The 9561-nt window shown below is 46.9% G+C and overlaps 1 long non-coding RNA gene across 3 annotated transcripts; it reads left to right on the top strand.

The window, feature by feature from the left end:
* Positions 1-8246: 8246 nt before the first annotated feature.
* LOC115305682 lies at positions 8247-8985 on the top strand. Of its 3 annotated transcripts, none has more exons than XR_003914934.1 (2): positions 8247-8517; positions 8768-8985. It is a non-coding gene; the product is annotated as an uncharacterized LOC115305682 (long non-coding RNA). The 3 variants fall into 3 exon arrangements; XR_003914936.1 differs by having other exon boundaries at positions 8610-8985; XR_003914933.1 differs by having other exon boundaries at positions 8606-8985.
* The last annotated feature ends 576 nt before the right edge of the window (positions 8986-9561 follow it).

Below are 9561 nucleotides of genomic sequence, written 5' to 3'. Positions count from 1 at the left end.
AGAAGTTCATGACAAACCATCCAGCCAAAACACAAGAACAGACGCTTCGTTGGATGAACCAAAAAAGGGAGGGTGAAGATGAAGATTCACTGGGCATTGCTTCACCCATTATACAGATGAGGAAGTTGAGGTGTTAAGAAGTGACTTGCTCATTACAGCCAACAGGTGGCGGAGCCAGCTTCCGATCCAAATCTGCCAGCCCTGAAAAGTGTACTATTTTCATTATGTCACACGTTTCCTTCCCAGAAAGCCTAACTTCGCTTACTCCACAGTGCTGGAAGTTGATATGGACACTTTGGAAGCAAAGTTTGAGGCCTACAGCTGTCAAAATGTAACAATTTACCAAGAATTACCTGGTAGCTCGCTAACACGCCAAAGCTCCAGTGTGGTTGATATCAACTCTTCTCAAACTTTCTTGTGCACACATATCATCTGGGGGTCTGGTTAAAATGCAGATTCTAAGGTAGTGGCTCTGGGATTAGGCTGAGACTCTGCATTTCAAACAAGTTCCCAGGTCCGGTCTGTGCTGCTGCTCTGTGGACCTGATTTCTGAGCTGCAAGTCTAGTGAGTCCGCCAGTGCCCGAACCCTAGCATTGCCACCTACCAGCTACGTAACCCCGGGCAAGTTACGAAGCCTCTCTGTGCCTCCATGTCTTTATCTGTAAGACGTGCATCAGTACAGCACTATCCCACGGAGCTGATTTTAGGATGAAAGATGATCTATGTGAGGCACTGAGCACAGTGCCTGGTGCAAAGATAAGTCACAATAAAGTATGACTAATATTGGAGCGAGTAGTAGTAATAGTGAGTTTTGCAGTGCAGTATAAGCTTTCAAAAAAATAAGTAAATAAATGCAAACTGTTAGTGTTATATTTTCCCACTAGCTTACATTTATTCAGCTTTCCCGAGTCCTATAGCTTCCTCTAGAAATGAATTTTAGACCTTGTAGAAGCATGGCAGTTTACATTTGTATAATGCATTTTCCTGTATGTTTGTGCTAAAGTTATCGATGTTAACTCAGTGCTTAAACCAATGGTGATTTATTGCGTCTCCCATCCTGTGGCTGTCTGAGTCTAACTGGGTGGTTATTCTACAGCCCGCGGGGTAGCTGGGGTCCCTCTGCCTTCACCCCGGAGCTTAGCTGGGAGCGATCTGAGGCTGGACCATCCGAGGTGGCCTTTCCTCTTGCAGGGCACCGTCCACAGGGACTCTCAGCACCCAGAAGTCTCCCCGACCTTCTCCTCATTCCAGAATGAAGGTCCCCAGTGGAGAAACTCCAACGTGCAACTGTGTATCAATCTGTTACCTGCATCATGCTTCCCAATGTAGCATCGCATCAGCCCAAACGAGGTGCATGGACAGGGACTGCACATAGGGCATGAACACCAGGATGTGTGGCTCATGGGGAGCCACCGAGGTGAAGTCGACCACAATTAACCAACCGGGTTAGAAGCCCCTTAAAGACAGCCCCTCTGCCGCACGCACCATTGTCTCCCAGTCCTAGATCATTGGGTGCATCCGATCCTACAACCGGCGCCAGAGACAGTGAAAGTGCAAAGGTTTCCCCAGGACATCCGGCTCCCGACCCGTCATTCTTTCCTGTCTATTCTCCTGCTAACCTTGTAGGATAAAGTTTTTCTGCCAGCCACTCCTTACCCTGTATGTCTCTTGTCTCCAAGCTTCCTGGTGACATAGTTAATTATTTATAAATGAACATTTAAATGCGCCAGAATAAGTGCTATTTAAAGGAACCCTGTGGTGACTCATTGAGTAATTAAAATAATCATTTATTCCATAAGCATTTATTGGGGTCTCAGTTTGCACCAGACACGGCAGGGGTGGAGATGGGGGGACAAGGGAGGGGTTACAGAGTGAGAAGCTGGGGCTGTTGCCCTCAGGGAGCTAAATCACTTATGCTTCCAAAAACAGATGTTTGTTAGGCATCTACTGTGTGTCCAACTAAGTGCTGGGCTGCACAGGCGAACTCAGCACCATTTCTGCCCTCCGGATGACACACTGTCACAGAGAAACCAGCAAGCGAGCGGTCCCCACCATGTGATGGCTACATGTGGACCAGGTCCTCTCAGAGCAGACAAGGGCTCAACTCTGCCTGGTGCAGAGACAGGGAGTCAAAGAAAGCTTCCCAGGCACAGGGATCCACAAACTGTCCCTGGACACAGAAGAAGTTGACTCAGTGGACACAACCAGGGAAGGGTGCAGAGAGGAGAAGGCACTAGAGACAATACAAGTCACTGGGTGAGTGCGGAACAGAGGGTCTCCCACTTCCTGTGTGCAGCGCTGCTTTCCTAAGACCCATTGCCCAAGGCTGCTCCAGCCGAAGGGACCAGCAGCCTCCCTTGGTCTGATGGTGCTTCCCTTCCTCATCCTTCAGTCTCCATCTATTTCCAAATATCTTAGTAAATCACAAGAAAGGGCAATCTTATCAATAGCCTAATCTCCAGAAACCTGTAGACCCAATATCCCTCCTCCAAAGCAATGTGGGAAACAGAGGCAGAAGGCACTGGCAGATAAAACTAAATTTCCTTATAACCCACCGCCCATTCACAAATCCTTGAGGCTGGCAGAGTAAAATGTTTCTGTGGGAATTCCCTACTGTCTTGATGCTAATGTTTTGTTAGAGGGAAAAGCAACCTTCGCTTGACAAGAGCCAAGCCTCCACTCCCTTGGGAGACTCCTTTAGCCTTTGAAAATCTCACTAGAAACTTCCCCTGACCTTTACTTCCCCCAACTCCATGGTATATAACCAGTCTCTCCTCTTGGTCCCCAGGCAGCTCTTCCCAACCACAGATCCTGTGTCTGTGCTCTAATAAAATCACTTTTTTGCACCAAAGACATTTTCAAGAACTCTCTCTTGGCCAGTGGCTCTGGATGCCATGAACCTCACTATCACCCCAAAAACCTCATCAGTGAGCTCTTATCCACCCTTCAAAACCCCATTGAAATAGCCTCCCTTTCTCTGAAAACAGCTCTGCCTTCCCCATGCGAAACTAATCATTCTAACTTCTGTCCTCTTGTGGCTGGAACACACTTCTGTGAATACTTTATTATCTTCCTCATTCACTTTCCGAGCACAGAGTTGGCCTTATCCCTCTGTAGCTCCCAAACCTGGCACAGCACATCCTACATATGTCTCCTAATAATCGCTACCATTGGTTAGATTCACACTTGTCTTCAGGCCTCGAAACATAGAGCTAAGAGTTCTGTGTATGTTGTGTAATTTATTCCTTACAATAGCCCAGTTGAGAAAACTGGATGATGGAAACAGAATTCACTACATGTCCAGTGAGTATGTGTTAGATGATGGGCAAATGAAGTAGTGACTGAGTGACAGAATTAAGTAGCAGCGTTGTTTTTATATTTTGGCTCTCTTTGTCTTCAGGACAACAGGCAATCCCTGGGACATCCTATTAGATTGAGGTGTCCTACATCCTGTCCTTGGGATCCCCAGGTGCTGTCATGGGAAGGAGGTTGACTAAAAAGTATGGAATAAAAATTCCTGGTTAGGAGACATCATTTCCCAGCCCCTCCCTGGAATGAAAGACAGGCCGTAGACATCGTAGACATCGTAGACATTGTGGCCTGTGGGCAGATCATCATCTCTTGGAGGGGAGGGGACTGCTCATTCTAGAATCTCTTTCCTTCTATACTGCATGCCCCCAGGCCACCTGCCTGGTCCTCCAAGTCCTTTCCATGCAGTTCTGTCTGTGATTTGCATTTCTCCTGGGCTGGGTGATTCGCACTTCTGTAGTGCCAGTGCACACACATTTCCTGTCTGTTCTTGGCTAGAGATGTTCAACAGGAATAATACCATGGCCAATGTCTGCAGAGATCGAAATGGATTTCCTCTTCTACAGCTTCTCCCCAAAGCCTCAGGCTGGGAGACGACAGGCTTCTGTAATTATGGCAGATTGGGGACTGGGGTGTGAGGCCAAGAACTCGTGGGCCACCGTTCCAGACTATCGCATCAGTTAGGGGCCAGAGACAGAAGGCGGGAGAGCTCTGGAGGCTGGCACGGGCCCAGCCCCCGAACCTTCATGTTAAACATCCCGGAGGGCAGAGACGTCTCCTCATAGATGGCAGCGGGAGCCACAGAAATGGTTTCACCATGAAAAATCGAGAAGGTAGGTGTACATCATGTTAAGCCCTGCAGCAGACTTGTGCATTCATTTTAGATGTAGAGCGTGTAACGCACGTAACAATCGAATTTTGGCATACTGCAAAGTCCTGCCAATTAAATCACCTCTACTAATAGCTGAGCTTTTGCAGTTAGGCTCCTCGGGTATGATCTGATAGAAGGATCTCAACAGGGGGGTGTCGGGGGCTCAGTGGGTTAAGCGTCTGACTTTGGCTCAGGTCCAGATCTCAGGGCACCTGGGCTCGAGCCCTGGGTCGGACTCTGTGCTGCAGCTCAGAGCCTGAAGCCTGCTTCAGATTCTGTGTCACCTGCTCTCTCTGCCCCTTCCCCACTTGCACTCTGTTTCTCTCTCTCTCTCTCTCTCAAAAATAAATAGATATCTTGTAAAACGTCTAGGGACGCCTGGGTGGCTCAGTGGGTTTAAGTGGCCGACTTCAGCTCAGGTCATAATCTTATAATCTGTGAGTTTGAGTCCTTCATCTGGCTCTGTGCTGACAGGTCAGAGCCTGAAGCCTGCTTCAGATTCTGTCTCCATTTCTTTCTGCTCCTCCCCCACTCGTGCTCTGTCTCTCGCTCTCAAAAATAAACACACATTAAAAAAAATTTTTAATAAAGAAAGAAAGATCTAAACAACTCAAAGAGACCATTGTAATACTACTCTCACTTATAGTTGAGGAAACCAAAGTTTAAATGGCTCACACATGGTGTCCAAAGTATTGCTGATGGACAGGGGAGCTGATCCTAAGTCTGTGTGACTCCTGAGTTTCCATGCCTTTTGGCCAGAGTGTGAGTCAAGTCCAGATTTGGTGGCCCCTTCATTTAACCCGTGGAGTTTAAAAGCCAGGAATCTCCAGGGTGCCTGGGTGGCTCAGTTGGTTGAGCATCTGACTCTTGGTTTCAGCTCAGGTCAGGATCTCACTGTTCATGAGTTCAAGCTCAGCACTGGGTTCTGCGCTGACAGCATGGAGCCTGTTTGAGATTATCTGTCTCCCTCTCTCTTTCTGCACCTCCCCCACTCACACTCTCTCTCTCAAAATAAATAAACTTTTTTTTTAAATGCCAGGAATCTCAGAGTCACAGAATTACACCAAGGACCCTCAGCAAGTTCTAAGAATGCAGATGGAAAACCCCTCATGAGGGGGCCATCCACACAGCCAGCAGTCTGATCAAACAACCTGTCCTCCCTAGTCGGTGAGGCAGGTGTCTACCTCGCCCATCTCTGTTCTGACTATCTTCGGATTCAGCAAGAGGGAACTCCCTTCCCTTCTGAAAATGCCAGGGGCTGCTGGCCCCAGCACCCAAAGCGTCTATAAGTCATTAAAAATCCTGAAGTCACTATGGAAGCTCTTGTAGCACTTTGCACCCAGGACAATGATGTTTCTCTGAGCTTTAGTTCCTTCCTCAGTCAAATTGGGAATCTGGTCAGCTTTGCCAGCACCAGATCTTCCAGAACAACCCTGCTCAACACAACTTCCTGCAATGATAGAAATGTTCTATGTGATCTTCCATCCAATATGGCGGCCACTAACCACACGTGGCTTTCAGCCCTCCAGATGTGGCCTGATGTGATGAAGGAATTTAACTGTTAATTTTACATAGCATTGATAGATTTAAGTTTATTATTTTTATTTTATTTTAAGTAGGCCCCACACCCAATGTGGAGCTTGCATTCATGAGCCTGAGATTGAGTCTCATGCCCTACTGACTCAGCCAGACAGGCACCCCAAATAGATTTCAATTTAGATAGCCATAGGTTGCTAGTGGGTATCATTTTTGATGCTGCAGTTCTAGGATCAATATTAAGTTAACCTCTGGGTCCCACAAAATATGGGAGCCTATTCTGCATTATCAGCAAGATCACTATAATAACCAATAGGATACCCCAAGGTGGCTTGAGGGGTTATTAACATTTCCACACTTACATCATCCATCTAGTGAAGCCAGGGGAAGTGGGTTAGGTGGGTGGGGGGCAGGTGTAAATATTCTAAAAACAAACCAAAAATCAATATTCCCTGTGCAAACAAACTTGAAAACGATTTGCCTTGGGGGTGCCTGAGCATTCAGTCATTTGAGCATCCGACTCTTGATGTCAGCTCTGGTCATGTTTCATGGTTCATGGGATTGAGCCCTGCCTCCAGCTCTGCATTGACAGCCCGGAGCCTGCTTGGGATTCTGTCTCTCTCTCTCTCTCTCTCTCTGCCCCTCCCCTGATTGCTCACACCTGCACACACGTGCATGCTCTCTCTCTCTCTCTCTCAAAATAAACAAATAAAAATTTTTTATAAAAAAGCTATTTCCTGGCTGACCCACATGACTACATGGTGCCCCGAATCCTCCTCTATAGGCATTTTGTTGCCAACAGAGCCTCTCACATTGGTTCCCGTATTTTTAAGTTTCCGTCTGAACAAAGCCAATAATTAGCACAGCAGCTCTCTGAAGTGAGTATCATGATCCCCACTTCCTAGATCAGGACATGGATACTCAGAGAGTTCAATGGCTTCTTTGAACCGTAGAAAACTGTCACTCCATACAGTGAGGCTTGAGGCAATCAGCCTATCTATTGTCCCATATTCAGAAATGATGGAAACCTGAATCTGTGATCCTTCCATTTGTCTTATTTCTTTATTGAAGTATATAATTAACATACAATGTTATATTCATTTCAAGTGTACAACATATTGATACAACAATTCCATACACGACTCGGTGCTTATATAAGCGTGGTCACCATCTGCGACCACACACATTATTGCAATATTATGGACCCTACTACCTGTGTGGTGCTCCTCATCTCTGTGACTTACTGGTTTTATAACCGCAAGTTTGTACTTCATCCTCTATCTGTTTCACCCATCCCCTTGCGCACCTTCCCTCTGGTGACCACCAGTTTTTTCTCTGTGTTTAAGAGTCTGGTTTAGGACTTCAAATGTCTATCCATCGATGAATGGATAAAGATGGGGTGTCTACATACACTGGAATATTACCTGGCAATCAAAAAGAATGAAATCTTGCCATTTGCAACAACATGGATGGAACTGGAGCGTACTATGCTAAGCAGAATAAGTCAGTGAAATTTAAGAAAACAAATGGATGAACATAGGAGAAAGGAAACAAAAAAATAAGATTAAAACAGAGAGGGAGACAAACTATAAGAGACTCTTAAATGAAGAGAACAAACTGAGGGTTGCTGGCAGGGTATGGGGGAATGGGCTAAAGGGAGGATGGGCCTTAAGGGGGACGCCTGTTGGGATGAGCCCTGGGTGTTCTAAGTAAGTAATGAATCACTGAGTTCTACTCCTGAAACCATTATGACACTGTATGTTAACTAACTTGGATTAAATTTAAAAAATAAATTAAAAAAAAAGTCTGGTTTGAAGCTTGTTCTTGGTTGCTTGTTTGTTTCCTTATTCATTTTCTTTGTTTTTTATATCCTATGGTATTTGTCTTTCTCATTCTGACTTATTTCACTTAGCATAATACCTTCCAGGCCCATCCGTGCTGTTGCAAATGGCAAGACCCTTTTAGGCTGTCAGTACCTGTGTGGCTTGCACATAGTGACTGAACACACAAAGCACAGAGAGGAGCTCTGGGCCTGAGCAAGGAGCAGATGTGTCTGGTTTGACAGAAGGGAGAGAATGTGGGCACATCACACGTGGTACTGCAGGGACCCTTTATGGGGCTCTGTTCAACTTCACAGTGCTGTGTGGCCTCCAACACACCTCTCTGCCTCTCTGGGCTTTGGTTACCTTCTCTGGACAACATAGGTGGGGTATGTCAAGTGTCTCTAGTAACTCAGATGCTTAGGACTTGAGAAATTAATGGAGTGCTTGCTGCTTGCTGTGTGCCTAGCACCACACTCCAGGGATACCCAGGGAGGTGGGAGCTCAAGAAACTTTGTCAGTTGGTCCTCACCATCTTCAGAGTCCCCTGACCTGTGGAGGCGTGTGTAGAAGGGACAGATAAGGACCTGGATTCACCAGTCTGGGCCTGCCAATTCAGGCTGTGTAACCTTGAGCAGGTCATAGAACCTCTCTGAACCTTAGTTAAGTCCATTATGAGGTAAGAAAACCACCCACCTCAGAAATTTGGATGAGCACCACACGAGACAACTAAGCAGTGCTTATCAGTGATATTTGTATCATGAATGTCACTTCTTTCCCCTTCCCTTTCTCAGCCAACTGAGAGAGAGAGAGAGAGAGAGAGAGAGAGAGAGAACTCACTGTCTGCCAAGAAGCCTTTCTCATCAGTCTAGATTCACTGCAGATTCCTACCCAGCCCGTCTCCCTCCCTGATCTGTGGTTCCAAGTCCTGCTGGATGCTCCTGACATACCAAACCTGTCTGGCATGGCAGGAGGCCGAGGTAAGAAACTTGGGTCACAATGACTGGGAGTGAGATTCCCCTCCCCAGGATCAGATCTTTGGCCAAAACTTCCCCCTTCTTGGCCCAGACAGGCTGGAAAGCTGCTCTTCTGAAGGTGCCACTCGGAGATCCCACTCATACATCATCCTTCAAGCAGGAACAGCTCCCACAGCTACAAGAGAGAGACATCTGTCCCTCTCCTTCCCACCGTCACCCAGAATGAGCCTAATTAGACTGTATCTTCTTTCAGCTGCTACTGTGATCAGCGCCACGGAAGTATTGAAACAGGCTGGCTCCAAGCACAGATGCCCAAAATGCCACGTATTCCCCAACTCCAGGGCTCGGGTGCTTTGGCCAGTGCCGAGAGCCTGGAGTCACACTGCAGAGACCTGTAGAGGGCAGAGGGAGATGAGATGTTTCTGGAAGGAAGTAAACATTTTCTTAAAAAGGGGCTAAGAGCCAAGCTAACTTTTGAAATTTTATTTCTGAATTTTGGATCTCTGATGAGAAATTATATCAGTCAGGGTCTTGGCAGGAAACAGAAGCTCATTCAGCTGGTGTTTTAAAAGAGATATTTAATGAAGGGACGAGGGTAGGCACACAGGGGTGGGCAGGATACAGAGAGCCCACGGGCATGTTGAGGGACCCAGGGACCAGCCACGGCAGAAGCCAGGGCCACTCCTGAACCCAAAAGGACAAGGAGAGGGAAAGTTACTATCAGAGTCCATTTAGGAGCCAGAGCCTGGAAAAGGAGCCACTTACATCCACTGTAAAACCACAGCAAAGAAGAGAGGACCAAGGTACACTCAACCAGACCCCAAACTCCTCTCCTCCAAGTGTCTAGCTCCACCACTGGCAAAACCCAATCAGAAGTCAAAGGTCAAGAACCCTGCAGGTGCAGCCCAGAGGAGCAGGGTCCTGGCACTTGTGCATGGGAGCTAAGTAACATGGAACAAATTCCCTACTTGTCCTTGACCTCAGTATCCATTTCTATAAAATTTAGAATATTAGAAACCATGTTTATAGAGCACTTGGCACAGACGT

The sequence above is a fragment of the Suricata suricatta genome, chromosome 10 (genome assembly GCF_006229205.1).
Source record: "Suricata suricatta isolate VVHF042 chromosome 10, meerkat_22Aug2017_6uvM2_HiC, whole genome shotgun sequence".
NCBI lineage: Eukaryota > Metazoa > Chordata > Mammalia > Carnivora > Herpestidae > Suricata > Suricata suricatta.
The sequence above is the reverse complement of the archived record's forward strand: the minus strand, read 5'-3'. Positions and strand labels throughout refer to the sequence as shown.